The sequence below is a fragment of the Carassius carassius genome, unplaced genomic scaffold (assembly GCF_963082965.1).
Source record: "Carassius carassius unplaced genomic scaffold, fCarCar2.1 SCAFFOLD_60, whole genome shotgun sequence".
Taxonomy (NCBI): Eukaryota; Metazoa; Chordata; class Actinopteri; order Cypriniformes; family Cyprinidae; genus Carassius; species Carassius carassius.
Genome location: NW_026775084.1, coordinates 1,195,001 through 1,200,000, shown reverse-complemented (window position 1 = coordinate 1,200,000; position 5,000 = coordinate 1,195,001). Strand labels below are relative to the sequence as shown.

At 37.8% G+C, this 5,000-nt stretch overlaps 9 non-coding genes across 9 annotated transcripts in view; all 9 read right to left on the bottom strand.

Moving 5' to 3' along the window:
* The window catches only part of LOC132136211 (5S ribosomal RNA), a 119-nt gene extending 108 nt beyond the window's left edge, over nt 1–11 (bottom strand). The window contains exon 1 of the ribosomal RNA XR_009431108.1: nt 1–11. This exon is cut by the window's left edge and continues 108 nt beyond it. This is a non-coding gene — a ribosomal RNA (5S ribosomal RNA).
* An 811-nt stretch (nt 12–822) lies between these two features.
* Nucleotides 823–941, bottom strand: LOC132135153 (5S ribosomal RNA). Its single transcript, XR_009430112.1, has one exon. It is a non-coding gene; the product is annotated as a 5S ribosomal RNA (ribosomal RNA).
* Nucleotides 942–1,025: 84 nt separating this feature from the next.
* LOC132136060 (5S ribosomal RNA) lies at nt 1,026–1,144 on the bottom strand. Its single transcript, XR_009430966.1, has one exon. It is a non-coding gene; the product is annotated as a 5S ribosomal RNA (ribosomal RNA).
* An 811-nt stretch (nt 1,145–1,955) lies between these two features.
* On the bottom strand, nt 1,956–2,074 carry LOC132135152 (5S ribosomal RNA). Its single transcript, XR_009430111.1, has one exon. It is a non-coding gene; the product is annotated as a 5S ribosomal RNA (ribosomal RNA).
* Nucleotides 2,075–2,569: 495 nt separating this feature from the next.
* Nucleotides 2,570–2,688, bottom strand: LOC132135151 (5S ribosomal RNA). The gene has a single exon (XR_009430110.1). It is a non-coding gene; the product is annotated as a 5S ribosomal RNA (ribosomal RNA).
* Nucleotides 2,689–3,186: 498 nt separating this feature from the next.
* Nucleotides 3,187–3,305, bottom strand: LOC132135150 (5S ribosomal RNA). Its single transcript, XR_009430109.1, has one exon. It is a non-coding gene; the product is annotated as a 5S ribosomal RNA (ribosomal RNA).
* An 84-nt stretch (nt 3,306–3,389) lies between these two features.
* On the bottom strand, nt 3,390–3,508 carry LOC132136058 (5S ribosomal RNA). Its single transcript, XR_009430965.1, has one exon. It is a non-coding gene; the product is annotated as a 5S ribosomal RNA (ribosomal RNA).
* An 811-nt stretch (nt 3,509–4,319) lies between these two features.
* Nucleotides 4,320–4,438, bottom strand: LOC132135149 (5S ribosomal RNA). The gene has a single exon (XR_009430108.1). It is a non-coding gene; the product is annotated as a 5S ribosomal RNA (ribosomal RNA).
* Nucleotides 4,439–4,936: 498 nt separating this feature from the next.
* LOC132135148 (5S ribosomal RNA) overlaps nt 4,937–5,000 on the bottom strand; it is a 119-nt gene continuing 55 nt past the window's right edge. Inside the window, exon 1 of the ribosomal RNA XR_009430107.1 lies at nt 4,937–5,000. This exon is cut by the window's right edge and continues 55 nt beyond it. This is a non-coding gene — a ribosomal RNA (5S ribosomal RNA).

Below are 5,000 nucleotides of genomic sequence, written 5' to 3'. Positions count from 1 at the left end.
TGGCCGTAAGCGAACGAGGCTGCAAAGAGAGGGCTATTTAAAGATCAGCCACTATAATCGGTATTTCCAGGTAGTCTCCCATCCAAGTACTAACTGGGCCCAAACCTGCTTAGATTCTGAGATTGGGCATTGACTCTTTATTTATTTAAAAAAAATTTTGCAAATTTATTACATAATTACTGAAAATTTCCAAAAGTACTAACCTGGCCCAAACCTGTTTCGGTTTTCTAAGACTGGGCATTGACTCTTTTTTTTTTTTTTTTTTTTGCAAGATTATTAGACAATTAGTGAAAATTTTCAAAAGTACTAACCAGGCCCAAACCTGTTTCGGTTTTCTAAGACTGGGCATTGACTCTTTTTTTCTTTTTTTTTTTTGCTAGATTATTAGACAATTAGTGAAAAGTTCCAAAACTACTAAACAGGCCCAGACCTGTTTCGGTTTTCTAAGACTGGGCATTGACTCTTTTTTTTTTTTTTTTTTTGCAAGATTATTAGACAATTAGTGAAAATTTTCAAAAGTACTAACCAGGCCCAAACCTGTTTCGGTTTTCTAAGACTGGGCATTGACTCTTTTTTTTTTTTTTTTTTTGCTAGGTTATTAGACAATTAGTGAAAAGTTCCAAAACTACTAAACAGGCCCAAACCTGTTTCGGTTTTCTAAGACTGGGCATTGACTCTTTTTTTTATTTTTTTTTTATTTATGCAAAACTCTTAGATAATTACTGAAATATTCCAAAAGTACTAGGCTGCAAAGAGAGGGCTATTTAAAGATCAGCCACTATAACCGCCAGTGCATTATATAAGTAGAGAAGGAAACCTAAAAGCTTACAGCACCTGGTATTCCCAGGCGGTCTCCCATCCAAGTACTAACCAGGCCCAAACCTGCTTAGCTTCCGAGATCAGACGAGATCGGGCATAGCCAGGCTGGTATGGCCGTAAGCGAAGGAGGCTGCAAAGAGAGGGCTATTTAAAGATCAGCCACTATAACTGCCAGTGCATTATATACGTAGAGAAGGAAACCTAAAAGCTTACAGCACCTGGTATTCCAAGGCGGTCTCCCATCCAAGTACTAACCAGGCCCAAACCTGCTTAGCTTCCGAGATCAGACGAGATCGGGCATAGCCATGCTGGTATGGCCGTAAGCGAACGAGGCTGCAAAGAGAGGGCTATTTAAAGATCAGCCACTATAATCGGTATTTCCAGGTAGTCTCCCATCCAAGTACTAACTGGGCCCAAACCTGCTTAGATTCTGAGATTGGGCATTGACTCTTTATTTATTTAAAAAAAAATTTGCAAATTTATTACATAATTACTGAAAATTTCCAAAAGTACTAACCTGGCCCAAACCTGTTTCGGTTTTCTAAGACTGGGCATTGACTCTTTTTTTTTTTTTTTTTTTTGCAAGATTATTAGACAATTAGTGAAAATTTTCAAAAGTACTAACCAGGCCCAAACCTGTTTCGGTTTTCTAAGACTGGGCATTGACTCTTTTTTTCTTTTTTTTTTTTGCTAGATTATTAGACAATTAGTGAAAAGTTCCAAAACTACTAAACAGGCCCAGACCTGTTTCGGTTTTCTAAGACTGGGCATTGACTCTTTTTTTTTTTTTTTTTTTGCAAGATTATTAGACAATTAGTGAAAATTTTCAAAAGTACTAACCAGGCCCAAACCTGTTTCGGTTTTCTAAGACTGGGCATTGACTCTTTTTTTTTTTTTTTTTTTGCTAGGTTATTAGACAATTAGTGAAAAGTTCCAAAACTACTAAACAGGCCCAAACCTGTTTCGGTTTTCTAAGACTGGGCATTGACTCTTTTTTTTATTTTTTTTTTATTTATGCAAAACTCTTAGATAATTACTGAAATATTCCAAAAGTACTAGGCTGCAAAGAGAGGGCTATTTAAAGATCAGCCACTATAACCGCCAGTGCATTATATAAGTAGAGAAGGAAACCTAAAAGCTTACAGCACCTGGTATTCCCAGGCGGTCTCCCATCCAAGTACTAACCAGGCCCAAACCTGCTTAGCTTCCGAGATCAGACGAGATCGGGCATAGCCAGGCTGGTATGGCCGTAAGCGAAGGAGGCTGCAAAGAGAGGGCTATTTAAAGATCAGCCACTATAATCGGTATTTCCAAGCAGTCTCCCATCCAAGTACTAACTGGGCCCAAACCTGCTTAGATTCTGAGATTGGGCATTGACTCTTTATTTATTTAATTTTTTTTTTTGCAAATTTATTACTTAATTACTGAAAATTTCCAAAAGTACTAACCAGGCCCAAACCTGTTTCGGTTTTCTAAGACTGGGCATTGACTCTTTTTTTTTTTTTTTTTTTGCTAGGTTATTAGACAATTAGTGAAAAGTTCCAAAACTACTAAACAGGCCCAAACCTGTTTCGGTTTTCTAAGACTGGGCATTGACTCTTTTTTTTTTTTTTTTTTTTTTTTTATTTATGCAAAACTCTTAGATAATTACTGAAAAATTCTAAAAGTACTGGGCTGCAAAGAGAGGGCTATTTAAAGATCAGCCACTATAACCGCCAGTGCATTATATAAGTAGAGAAGGAAACCTAAAAGCTTACAGCACCTGGTATTCCCAGGCGGTCTCCCATCCAAGTACTAACCAGGCCCAAACCTGCTTAGCTTCCGAGATCAGACGAGATCGGGCATAGCCAGGCTGGTATGGCCGTAAGCGAAGGAGGCTGCAAAGAGAGGGCTATTTAAAGATCAGCCACTATAATCGGTATTTCCAAGCAGTCTCCCATCCAAGTACTAACTGGGCCCAAACCTGCTTAGATTCTGAGATTGGGCATTGACTCTTTATTTATTTAATTTTTTTTTGTGCAAATTTATTACATAATTACTGAAAATTTCCAAAAGTACTAACCAGGCCCAAACCTGTTTCGGTTTTCTAAGACTGGGCATTGACTCTTTTTTTTTTTTTTTTTTTTTTTTTTGCTAGATTATTAGACAATTAATGAAAAGTTCCAAAACTACTAAACAGGCCCAAACCTGTTTCGGTTTTCTAAGACTGGGCATTGACTCTTTTTTTTTTTTTTTTTTTTTATTTATGCAAAACTCTTAGATAATTACTGAAAAATTCCAAAAGTACTGGGCTGCAAAGAGAGGGCTATTTAAAGATCAGCCACTATAACCGCCAGTGCATTATATAAGTAGAGAAGGAAACCTAAAAGCTTACAGCACCTGGTATTCCCAGGCGGTCTCCCATCCAAGTACTAACCAGGCCCAAACCTGCTTAGCTTCCGAGATCAGACGAGATCGGGCATAGCCAGGCTGGTATGGCCGTAAGCGAAGGAGGCTGCAAAGAGAGGGCTATTTAAAGATCAGCCACTATAACTGCCAGTGCATTATATACGTAGAGAAGGAAACCTAAAAGCTTACAGCACCTGGTATTCCAAGGCGGTCTCCCATCCAAGTACTAACCAGGCCCAAACCTGCTTAGCTTCCGAGATCAGACGAGATCGGGCATAGCCATGCTGGTATGGCCGTAAGCGAACGAGGCTGCAAAGAGAGGGCTATTTAAAGATCAGCCACTATAATCGGTATTTCCAGGTAGTCTCCCATCCAAGTACTAACTGGGCCCAAACCTGCTTAGATTCTGAGATTGGGCATTGACTCTTTATTTATTTAAAAAAAATTTTGCAAATTTATTACATAATTACTGAAAATTTCCAAAAGTACTAACCTGGCCCAAACCTGTTTCGGTTTTCTAAGACTGGGCATTGACTCTTTTTTTTTTTTTTTTTTTTGCAAGATTATTAGACAATTAGTGAAAATTTTCAAAAGTACTAACCAGGCCCAAACCTGTTTCGGTTTTCTAAGACTGGGCATTGACTCTTTTTTTCTTTTTTTTTTTTGCTAGATTATTAGACAATTAGTGAAAAGTTCCAAAACTACTAAACAGGCCCAGACCTGTTTCGGTTTTCTAAGACTGGGCATTGACTCTTTTTTTTTTTTTTTTTTTGCAAGATTATTAGACAATTAGTGAAAATTTTCAAAAGTACTAACCAGGCCCAAACCTGTTTCGGTTTTCTAAGACTGGGCATTGACTCTTTTTTTTTTTTTTTTTTTGCTAGGTTATTAGACAATTAGTGAAAAGTTCCAAAACTACTAAACAGGCCCAAACCTGTTTCGGTTTTCTAAGACTGGGCATTGACTCTTTTTTTTATTTTTTTTTTATTTATGCAAAACTCTTAGATAATTACTGAAATATTCCAAAAGTACTAGGCTGCAAAGAGAGGGCTATTTAAAGATCAGCCACTATAACCGCCAGTGCATTATATAAGTAGAGAAGGAAACCTAAAAGCTTACAGCACCTGGTATTCCCAGGCGGTCTCCCATCCAAGTACTAACCAGGCCCAAACCTGCTTAGCTTCCGAGATCAGACGAGATCGGGCATAGCCAGGCTGGTATGGCCGTAAGCGAAGGAGGCTGCAAAGAGAGGGCTATTTAAAGATCAGCCACTATAATCGGTATTTCCAAGCAGTCTCCCATCCAAGTACTAACTGGGCCCAAACCTGCTTAGATTCTGAGATTGGGCATTGACTCTTTATTTATTAAATTTTTTTTTTTGCAAATTTATTACATAATTACTGAAAATTTCCAAAAGTACTAACCAGGCCCAAACCTGTTTCGGTTTTCTAAGACTGGGCATTGACTCTTTTTTTTTTTTTTTTTTTTTTTTTTGCTAGATTATTAGACAATTAATGAAAAGTTCCAAAACTACTAAACAGGCCCAAACCTGTTTCGGTTTTCTAAGACTGGGCATTGACTCTTTTTTTTTTTTTTTTTTTTTTTTTATGCAAAACTCTTAGATAATTACTGAAAAATTCCAAAAGTACTGGGCTGCAAAGAGAGGGCTATTTAAAGATCAGCCACTATAACCGCCAGTGCATTATATAAGTAGAGAAGGAAACCTAAAAGCTTACAGCACCTGGTATTCCCAGGCGGTCTCCCATCCAAGTACTAACCAGGCCCAAACCTGC